This window comes from Pecten maximus, chromosome 5 (genome assembly GCF_902652985.1).
Source record: "Pecten maximus chromosome 5, xPecMax1.1, whole genome shotgun sequence".
Lineage (NCBI taxonomy): Eukaryota > Metazoa > Mollusca > Bivalvia > Pectinida > Pectinidae > Pecten > Pecten maximus.
Window position 1 is genome coordinate 23,898,141 of NC_047019.1, and position 11,547 is coordinate 23,909,687.

Genomic DNA, 11,547 nt, shown 5'->3' on the forward strand with positions numbered 1-11,547 from the left:
TCAATTGTCAAAATCCAAGATGGCTGCCTGTCGGCCATGTTGTTTTCCGATTGGTCTCAAAATGCAATATGCATAACTAGGCACCGAGGGGAACCTGCATATGAAATTTGAAAAAGATCCCTTAATTACTTTCTGAGAAATAGCGATAACAAACTTCAATTGTCAAAATCCAAGATGGCTGCCTGTCGGCCATGTTGTTTTCCGATTGGTCTCAAAATGCAATATGCATAACTAGGCACCAAGAGGAACCTGCATATGAAATTTGAGAAAGATCCCTTAATTACTTTCTGAGAAATAGCGATAACAAACTTCAATTGTCAAAATCCAAGATGGCTGCCTGTCGGCCATGTTGTTTTCCGATTGGTCTCAAAATGCAATATGCATAACTAGGCACCAAGAGGAACCTGCATATGAAATTTGAGAAAGATCCCTTTAGTACTTTCTGAGAAATAGCGATAACAAACTTCAATTGTCAAAATCCAAGATGGCTGCCTGTCGGCCATGTTGTTTTCCGATTGGTCTCAAAATGCAATATGCATAACTAGGCACCAAGGGGAACCTAGATATGAAATTTGAGAAAGATCCCTTCAGTACTTTCTGAGGATTAGCGATAACAAGAATTGTTTACGGACGGACGGAGGGACGGACGGAGGGACGGAGGGACGGAGGGCGGACGGACGGACGGACGACGGACCACGGACGCAGGGCGATTTGAATAGCCCACCATCTGATGATGGTGGGCTAAAAATCCAAGCATACTTTCTGTTACAATTTGTTAATGGTTTGGCTGTTTTAGATTATTCGGAACACGTCTGAGGTAATCATCACGTAGAGATTGGCATTTGAGTAAAATTGTTACAGTACACGAATGAAGTACATTTGTGTATGTGATTGGTCAATGTAGCGGTCAATGCAAAATGCTGAATATGCAAATGTTGTGACATATACGGAAACAAAAATGGCTTCCAATGTGAATCGACTACGGTTGAAAACTATAACAGCTTCCGCAATGAAGAGAATAATAGGAAAATGGGTCAAACACAATCCTAGAATTAAACTTGGGAAGCAGTACAATAGATTGTAACAGTTCAAACATGAAAACAGCAGTAATACGGACGCCGCTCGTATTCTGCTTGATTTTTTGATAGTAGGTCATGATAATCTCGGTAATATTTACACAAATACAGTCTGTACCAGTACATCGCTACTACTATACACTTATTTACACATAAATATGTGTGCCGTAACATTTACAGAACGTGTTATTTAACATTTAAACCACTGTGTATAATATCGTTATCCAACTAACCCAGATGGAATATAGATATCGCCTTGTAAACTATCGTGTGTTTGTGTTGCCATGATTTCAAAACAGTCACGTAATGATCTAAAAATAATTTCCGCGCTATATTTAGAGGGGGATTCCCAACTAAATCGAGTGGATAGGGATCGACTGTGAACATTGGAACAGCACAGAAACATAACTGGAAAGGAACAAAACGCGTACATTCAGTGAAAATTGCAACGTTTTTACCGTGGTGTCCCTTTTAAATTGAATGCAAGCTGAATAAGTGGATGCATCTATTCAAATGACACATTTGTAGTCTTATTATCACAAAAAATGATTCAAACTGATATAATTTTCTTATCCGTGCTGAAACTGCGCATTTATTAATTACATCGTAGTTCGTTAATTTATTTCACCAGTAGTTTTACATTATAACCACCAGCTAAGTATAGTATATAGGTCTTTGAAACTATGCCGTTTATCTTTTTTTTAAAGATATTTCTTGTTTAAAGATATTTCTTGTTTACTTATGCAAGGAAACATTTATTTCTTTGTTTTATATTGTAAACAATCAAAAACGAAAGTAGGGTTTCCCGATATTTTACTTCACAGACATAAAGTCATTAGTGTCATCTCGAATAATAATCTAGCGACACAATTATCCTCCTGTGGATGAACCGATTAGGAACTCGTTAGAGGCACCTACAGCTAACACCATCACACATCAAAGGTAATGATAATCGTCATATTATGCATGATTCATCCACAGGTGCTACTCATATAACATAAGAGGCCGCTGGTCGGCTCTTTTTCTATCGGATTGCGACCTCTTATTTCCGAAGCGCTTTGATGCAGTTTCCGCCCGAAATCCGGGCGCAACGAAATATGCTTGTAAAAAACACTTAATACGTTGACCGGTCATTACAACGATGTCTACGTATCAGGTATGCAATATATACGCCATATGTATGTCACAGACACAAATATATGTACAATATTTACAACAGATGTTGTAATTCCTTATATTTCATTGCGTGAGTAGATTTGTTCGTGCTAAAAATAGGCCTAGCTCATGATCAGATGGAGAATTATCTTTATTTATAGCAACACGCAACATATTGCAGACTCAATCGGAACACCTCGCCTCCGTCTCCGAACGTAGGTTTCGGAGAAAATGACGAGGGGTTCCGATTGATTGCAGACTACATACTCCAACAATCTTTTGACAGGCGCCGTGTAACCAGGCGGACTAAGACCTCTTATACGTATAGGAGTAATTGCAGACTAGATACCCCAACAACGTTTCGTGACAATAAACGAAGAGGAATTACAAGATATTTTGAAGAAAAAAGACTTGTTGAACACCCGGAAAAATACGTCAGGTACGTCAAGACTATTGAATTCCGGCCATATCTAAGTTCAAGAGGCCAGTGTGCATGTGTGAAAGCTTTACAGTAGTGAACATGGATCGAGTCTTGGGATTTTTTTTTCATTCATTTTATTTGGCCACATTACAAAACAGTTATAGACGCTTTATAGATTTATACTCTAAAATATTAAGACTCGCAAGTCGAGCGAGTCGAAAACGTTATGCTTTTAAATGGGGGTTTCCCGAACAGCTAAAAATAGCTCGGATAGATCTCGGATATTTAGGGAAAGGAAAGTACAATTGCTAAAAACAACCACCGCCCGGTAATATTTTGCCAACGATTTCAAAGGTGTTTAAAAGGGCAAGTAGTACCAAATTTTAGGGGTTTAGTTCACCTGGCACTGAATGGCGCAGCGTTGTCCATCGTCCGTCAATCAATTAGACCAAATAGAGGAAATTGATATTAATCCTTTAAATCCCTATGCTACGGATTTTGATGAAATTTAGTCTGAATCCTTGCATTACAAACAGAATGTAATGTTGTATATAAGCGGAGAATATTGCTCCATTGGGGCCGGGGAGGAAGGGGCCGAATAGGGGAAATTGAGGTCAACCCTTTAAATTCCCCTTTCATTAACGTCTGAATGAATTTTGTATACATGTAGATTCAATGCAGAATAATGTATAGAGAATGAATCCCTTATGACATACAATAGCAATATATAATTATATTGGATCAAAACATATTCAAGCAGTTCTTAACTTTTTGATTCGAAAATGTGTTTACCTAATGAATATGTTCATTAACACTTTGCGAATTTAGAAGCTAGATGGCCTTAAATACTGAAGCATACAGTATATATATATTAAATATAAGATTCTATAATTTGTTACAAGTTTGTTATTAGTGATTTCATCTTCCACATCAAGGGAGTTACATTGTTTACAAATTCTTGCTTCTCTCGAAATATTTCTGTATGTCCCTGTCTCAATTTCATGTGAAATAGTGAGCCGAAATACATTATTTAGTAAGTCATATTCTATATTTGACAGGTATATTTTTTGAATTGAATCAGTTGCTATGCTATTACATAAACCTAACATGCAACAAACATACACTCGTGCATAAACCATGCACATGTTAGAAATAAAAATGGTGGTCGGAGGATGGAACAAAATTATGTGGAGTCCATCTGATATATTATAACTTTATACTTTGAACAAAACTGATTGATATTATATTCGTGGTGGGAATCGGTTAAAATTTCAACATCGATGATCGAATAAAACCGGTCAGTGTCAACCAATCGATTTTTTATTATTTATCGGTTAGGCTACCATTACACAATCTTTTAAAGATATTACCTTTTCGTTACTCCGGGATTGAATATAAGTCTATATTTTTGGTTTTATACTAGCTTTATATTTTATCATAGATAAACAGTTATCATATATTGCAATTAATTACAGTTAAATAGCATAATTTTAAGAAGTTGTAGTTAAAATAACAATGACAATGAACTATTTTCGTTCTCTCTAAGTAGAAATTGCAATTTCGGTTTTGAAAACAATCATCGATATTGACATTTCATAGTCAATCATTGAGAATTGGTTGTCTTTCTGATTAATCGATATCGGGACAACACTATATGATATACATGTTAATTGTATGTTACATAGCAATTGAATGAAATATCTTATATAGGACAAATCCCTCATCGCCTTATTAACTTTCTATCTTAGATATATGGTATATTTTATAAGAGGCATTCAGAAAATTATTGGGACATGTATATAGTTCTGGGCGCATCGCGATAAACCCTAGGAGCACTCCGCTTGACAATGAACAATTTGTAATTGATACAGTGGAGATTATGTAGTTATAAAGGAATTTCATTTATCGAGAATAAACCTCATTTATTTTATTGAGGACAGACCATCATTATGATATATGAATAACCAGGAAGTACAGTTTACAATAGATTGATTGTTTTTCCAGGAAACTTTAGAAACATTGATATAAACCCGTCGCAATACAAAATATTGCGACGGCTTTATATTTATACATTGCATCATGTAAACTACAATGTATTAAAGTAACAAGTATGGCGCATACAAACGCAATCATCAATACTACAAGTTAGCCGTACAGAGAGCAAAAGTGAAAGTATCCCTGGAGTAATGTAATGGATAATAATATAAAAAAAAAAGTCCTAGAAGGACGAAACATAAAAAAAATAAGTGAAAGTATCCCTGGAGTAATGTAATGGGTAATAATATAAAAAAATCCTAGAAGGACGAACCATAAAAAATAAAATAAGTGAAAGTATCCCTGGAGTATCAAAGGATATAATACAGGGGTTAGCTGTACGTAGTGCATAAGGAAAGTACCTCTAGAATATCGAGCATCACAGTGACAAATGTTTTCATGACTTTTTAATTACAGAACGTGCACAATCGTTAGAAGTAATATCCCTATACAAGACAGACACAGACCTTCACAATAGCACAACAAAACAAAATAAAAAGTCAAATGCCACGGACATCGAATTATTTATTCAATATATCATGGCAGGTGGTCAGGATATGTGATCTACCGGATCCTCGTTATCTGCTAATAATAAAACATTGAAATCGATATTTTTGCTAAAAATGCGCGTGCATTACACTGTAAGTCAGAAAATTCTTAAGTCTACTTGACAGACCTATATATATAAAGTAGGTGTTTTCAGCAATTAAAAGGCGAAATACAAAAACAATAGCTGGGTTTGACGTTAGAAGTTTAACTTTACAACAAAGGTTAATATGTAGGTCAACAGATGTCAAAAGTCAATCATACACCTGCATATTACCGAGAATATGACAAACATTTCATTTACACAAGATATACATAACAAAGGTTAAATCCAAATGCCAATACATGTTTCGTAAATGGATATCATATGCCAATAGGTATATCAGTGTATTATTATCAGTGTTTGATCAGTGTTTCATTTGTCATACAACCAATCTAGATTAATAGATAGATAAATTACTAGATATTAGCTATCGCTTACATGACTCACTGACTAATAATTGTCAATGTTATATGAATTAATACGAGATACCCCCTATATATATCTACATCAAAACAAACATATTCCAAAGCACGATCAACACATGTACATATATTGTTGTCAAAGGCCAACCTAATAATCGATATGATAGCAAATCTTTGCTTTTTGGTACGTTTTATAGTCGAGACATCCTTACTACAGAAAGAAAGTACATGAATATTAGACATGGTATTCCAATGTGCAGTTAAAGCAATAAAAGGAAAGTAGGTATCTTTAGACTCGGGTTTTCCATGTTGCTAAAAACATTTTGTCGATCATTTTTATTTTTAGACTCGGCTTTTCCATGTTGCTAAATTTAGACTATCTTTTCAGAAACGGTTTAGAGGAAAACTACAGACACGTATGCGATTACATAACAAGTTGATATATGCAAAACAAGGTAAGATATTTATAACAAAAATACCATAGAATAATACACGGGTTAAGTGACTGTCTATAGTATGGAACGCCATACCCATCATATATGGCATTTTACTACTATAGGGATTGATATATCATTACATTATTAATTTCATCAATATAAAATTTGAGTTTGTCGTTATGTAATTTAATTTTGTTTGATATTGCATCGTTATACCATTCCGACAGTATGTCAGTAACACTGCGATATGATTGTACAACTTCATTATATTATTGTACAACTTCATTATACATGTATGATTGTACAACTTCATTATATGATTGTACAACATCATTATGTATTTACATCCCTAATGTGGTTTGCTGATATGAACATACCAAGTGAAAACAACAAACATATGACCATGAATACACTATGAAAACCGTATGAAAACATTGTCTCTCGTGCAAATCACCTGATTAATCGGGTCATATTAATACGCCATCGACAGTAAGACAGGAAGAGTAGCTTCCCTTGAATCGATAACGTTGGTACGAGATAAGTGTTAAAAATATTGAGAGAGCATATACATTTGAATTAATTATACCATAATTCAAGAATTAAATAATAAATAAACATTATACAAATTAAACAAAAAAGACCGGAAAATGCGGAACGACAGTAAAACAATGGCGTGGTGCTTAGGCGGGATCTCCCGGCTGTTCTAATAATTTGGTGTTTCGTCGTATACATGACATATTTTTCTTTTAAATAAAATTTCTCGTTTTCTCGATATACATTTTTTAAATCAAGGTTATGTAAATATATAAATTGAATAGATTTTTTTAATTTTCATTGCGGCTATGAATACCAGTAGCTAGCTACATATCCTCCGCTCGTATTCTGCTTGGTTGTTTGATAATAGGTCATGACAATCTCGGTAATATTTACACAAACTCGGTAAGATTTCCACAATCTCAGTAATATTTACACAAACTCAGTAATATTAACACAAACTCGGTAATAGTTCCATAAACTCGGTAATATTTATACAGTCTGTACCAGTACATCGCTACTGTCACTATACTATATGAACAATGTTTACACTTATTTACGCTAAGTTTAGAGGGGGATTCCCAACTAAATCGAGTGGTCAAGCTGGACAGCACAGAAACAAAACTGGAAAGGAACAAAACGCGTACATTCAGTGAAAATTGCAACGTTTTTTTACCGTGATGTCCCTTTTAAATTGAATGCAAGCTGAATAAGTGGATGCATCTATTCAAATGACACATTTGCAGTCTTATTATCACCAAAAATGATTCAAACTGATAGAATTTTGTTATCTGTGCTGAAACTGCGCATTTATTAATTACAATGTAGTTCGTTAACCAGTAGTTTAACATTATAACCACCAGCATTAAAACTATGCCGTTTATCTTTTTTAAAGATATTTCTTGTTTTGTAGTGGTTTATGTGGATAAATGCTAGCATTCAAAAGCTCTCTAGGCCGAATGTAACTGGGGACCATTGTTTTACCCTACAACACCTGACGCTGTATTCCTACACTGACCGAATCACTGTAAATTGTAATATACCGTCTCATGAATACAATTTGGTTTACTAACGACATATAGGAAAATGCAACACAGAGTGTAAATATAATGCAACACACACCCGCCTGTGTATACAATGCATTTATAGTTCATAATAGTTTGTTGTCATTGAATGTCATTAATTGTGATTCTCTAAAGTAATAAAACCACCAACAACCACAATAAATGCGATGTAAAAAGCTGGCAACTCCATGGACTGTACTAATTGAAATATCTATAAAGCCAATCACTTCGTGAGCTCACGACATTTTTTGTTGAAATTAGATATCTTCGGTCATTTCGGATTTCGAGGAAAAATATCTGTTGGATATGATAATGGCTGTAAAATCCACTTTTTAAATGACAACTATCCATCCATCGATATTCAAATGATAAATATATTTCTTTTAATGTACGACGACGACATGGTGATATTATCAGAAACTCCGGAAGGGTTACAAAAGATGTTAGACTTGCTATCCTAAATATACGTAGAAATGGGATCTCACAGTTATTTGCTCTTCATTGCGGAAGCTGTTATTGTTTTCAACCGCAGTCGATTCACATTGGAAGCCATTTTTGTTTCCATGTGTTTTAGTTTGTTGTGCGCATGCGTTTATCGTATATGTCACAAAATGTTTGCATATTCAGATTGTTGATCAGCGAATTGTGATAACCTTTTAATAATTGATAATTGATGTTTTTATGTACATACATCATCGAATTCGAATAGTTATTGTTCAGAAGGTTATTTTTTTAAAAGATATACCCAATAATATGATAAAAAATACAAAATAAATATTGGTTTACCGTGAGGTCCCTTTAACTTTGTTTCGTTTTTAACTGTATATCTGCATTTTGCATTGACCGCTACATTGACCAATCACATACTTCATCTTGACCAGTAACGCCACCTGTCGCGTCATATCCGGGGCCAAAACAAAATTAGACGGCTATGCCGAAAAATAATAAACAACGCAAGTTATTAGAGTAAAATTTAATAATAGAAAAAATGAAGTCGACCGACTCGACACAAAATTATTATAAGCTCTATTCTTGATATATAGGAAGCAATCAAATTGTCAATGTCGTCACACAGGGGCTCGTTGTCGCATTGTCAGAAATGCTAGACACGACAAAATTTAAAGTCCAGCATTTATAAAAAAAATCTTGCGAAAAATCGGCAGTATCGACATGGTTTCTGGTTGTGTATGCATACTGAATTATATATAGTTATGTGGTTATTCACTGATGTCAAAGGCCTACCTTACTCCAAAATCGAGCCCCTGTGAAGTTGAACATCGTCTGCTAAGTTAGCGACACTGATGTGACCGGTTAGACTGGATTCTGTTTCGACCGAAATATCCTTGGAATCGTTTTCACCTACTGTCAAGACGACTTTCATTTATAATTTAAGAGATGATATTCCTCTGAACATAACGTAAATCCAGCCGATAAAAACATAAGTGTTTCCGAGGAATCGAGTCTGTCCGGTGCAATACCCGTTCAACGCCGCATCACTTCTAAATTTTAACCGTATTATCATTGCGCCGAAAAACGGCTTTATTTTTAAACAGTGAGAAATCATGAAATTGTGATCAATTTGAAGACATCTACAAACGTTTATCACATAAAATATAAAGCTAAATTTGTGCAAAAAACATTTCATGTGATTGCTATTAACAACGACATGAGGGACTCTATTATTCCTTCTGGAAATTTCGGCTGTTCCGGTATTTGAGCTCGATTACGTCAGTGATAGGGGAAGCGGCAAATTTAAACGCGTCTTAATCTACAGTAAATAAAATAAAATTATGAATGTTAATATAAGCATTGAACTGTTACCAAATGGTAGTATACAGTCGATATGAATACAATTTGGGTGACATAAATATTTCATGTCGCCCTTACGGGCGACATTCTATTCATCTATTCATTCTATTCATAAATTACCGCTCGTAGCCTGATAATGCGCATGCGCATAAACCGAGAAAAAAGCAAGACGGCGGACGCAAACCAGAAAAGACGACGAGGTCCTAAATTTTACTTGACGGAAAGTGCAAGAAAACGAAGGAAAAAGGAATCAGAACAGAGAAGAGGAAAGGCGAGAATCTACATCAGCAAGGAGATAGATAGATGGCGAAAGATAAAGGAAGATCCTCGCACTGGATACTGATTCTAAATTCGCGAAGCTGCTGCTTGACAGGTAAGCTTAACGCTACGGTATCATGTTAGATATATATAATAGATAAACGTATCCAATATTGTCACTGATAGTCCGGTATCCACCGGTTAAGCATGATTATGTTATTGAACTTCGCTACTGAAAGTGTCAACCGGTTATGGTTGAATGGTAATTGTATTTACAATACACAACGTATTTGTTGTTGAACGTTATAAGGTGGAGCCCAATTGGGGGTATTCGTTCTTAGGAAAATTGATGTGCTGAATAAACACATGGGTTATTTAAATATTATATGGCGGTACTGGTAATATGAAAATAAACGACAGTGATAATAAACATCAAATTCATAAAAATCAGTGCAACGTATGTTTATAAAAATATAAAATGCATATGAAATTCATAAGACGAAAGATCTAGATCTACATATATATGTAGTACAGGTGGCAGCAAAAGTCCTTATCATTACCATTTCATATATAACACAGTAGATTAAAATGTCGTAAAAAAAATCTGTATTGTTTTATATTCAAATAACGAATGGTATTGAAAATGTCAATTTCAGTTATGAATTTAAGAAAATATCAGATAAATCCACCACCTCAACCGATCACATCGATATCCATATGCATTCCACACCTGCAAGAAGATATATACCTCCACGAGAGTGTTCAGAAAGTGAAGTCACTATAAGGTATGTTTATATGATTAAGTTTGAGGCAGTTGAAAATGTGGTGTAGCATGGTATGTATAATGACTGTTATAATAACAGATCACACATCCAGATATATATATATACATCAATTATATTTTGAATTTAGGACTTGCATTATCAATCATTCACTGTCAATGAAGCATGTTAAGAATAAAATGTATATAGTTTGATATGTGTGTTGGTGGACGTTGGGTAATTATGGCACAATGTGATTGTACATTGGTTGCTTTCTCCAGTGGTTATCAAGATAAACAACATCAACAATTTACAGTTTGTGATGATTTGATTTCTTTTGTTTTGTTTTCCAACTATTAGTAATTCTATGACTAAAAGAGTTTGTGAATTTTCTGTATTTTTGTGTGTGTTATTTATGTTTTTTTAAATGAATATTTTTGGTGGATGACTATCTGTTTGGTCTTTGAAGCTGTGGTAGCAGATATGTCTATAATGGTTCCAGTATGTTTCTTATATATATATATATATATATATATATATTGTAATTAAGTGAAGATTTATATACATGGTGTGTATATAGGTTCTCTTTTTATTTAGTGGTTCAGAAATGTCAGGAGTGTTTGTGCAAGAATCTTGGAAACACATGTCATTGCCTGGACCATCCACAAGTGATTTTCAGTAAGCACAGTATGTACATGTACCAGTATGTATTTGCATTATTGCTGGTTTGTAATTCGGAGTACGAGGGCATTCTATAATATTGATATATAAGTCTAAATGATCTCAAGAAAAATGAGTCGTGTCTTTTCAGAGAATGTTTTAATGTTTCACAAGAGAATATATTTTAGATAGTCAAACCTCTGTCGTCTGTGAATAATGAATCTGCTATGTTTATTTGTATGTGTATGTAAATTATGAATCTGTTATATATATGTGTGTATTTGAGTAATGAATCTGCTATATATATGTGTGTATGTGTGAATAATG

General features: G+C 34.3%; 2 long non-coding RNA genes across 2 annotated transcripts; both read left to right on the forward strand.

The window, feature by feature from the left end:
* Positions 1 to 1,893: 1,893 nt before the first annotated feature.
* On the forward strand, positions 1,894 to 6,153 carry LOC117326684. The gene is made up of 3 exons (XR_004532496.1): positions 1,894 to 2,018; positions 2,518 to 2,670; positions 6,086 to 6,153. It is a non-coding gene; the product is annotated as an uncharacterized LOC117326684 (long non-coding RNA).
* Positions 6,154 to 9,711: 3,558 nt separating this feature from the next.
* Positions 9,712 to 11,498, forward strand: LOC117327595. The gene is made up of 3 exons (XR_004532689.1): positions 9,712 to 9,914; positions 10,456 to 10,584; positions 11,158 to 11,498. It is a non-coding gene; the product is annotated as an uncharacterized LOC117327595 (long non-coding RNA).
* The last annotated feature ends 49 nt before the right edge of the window (positions 11,499 to 11,547 follow it).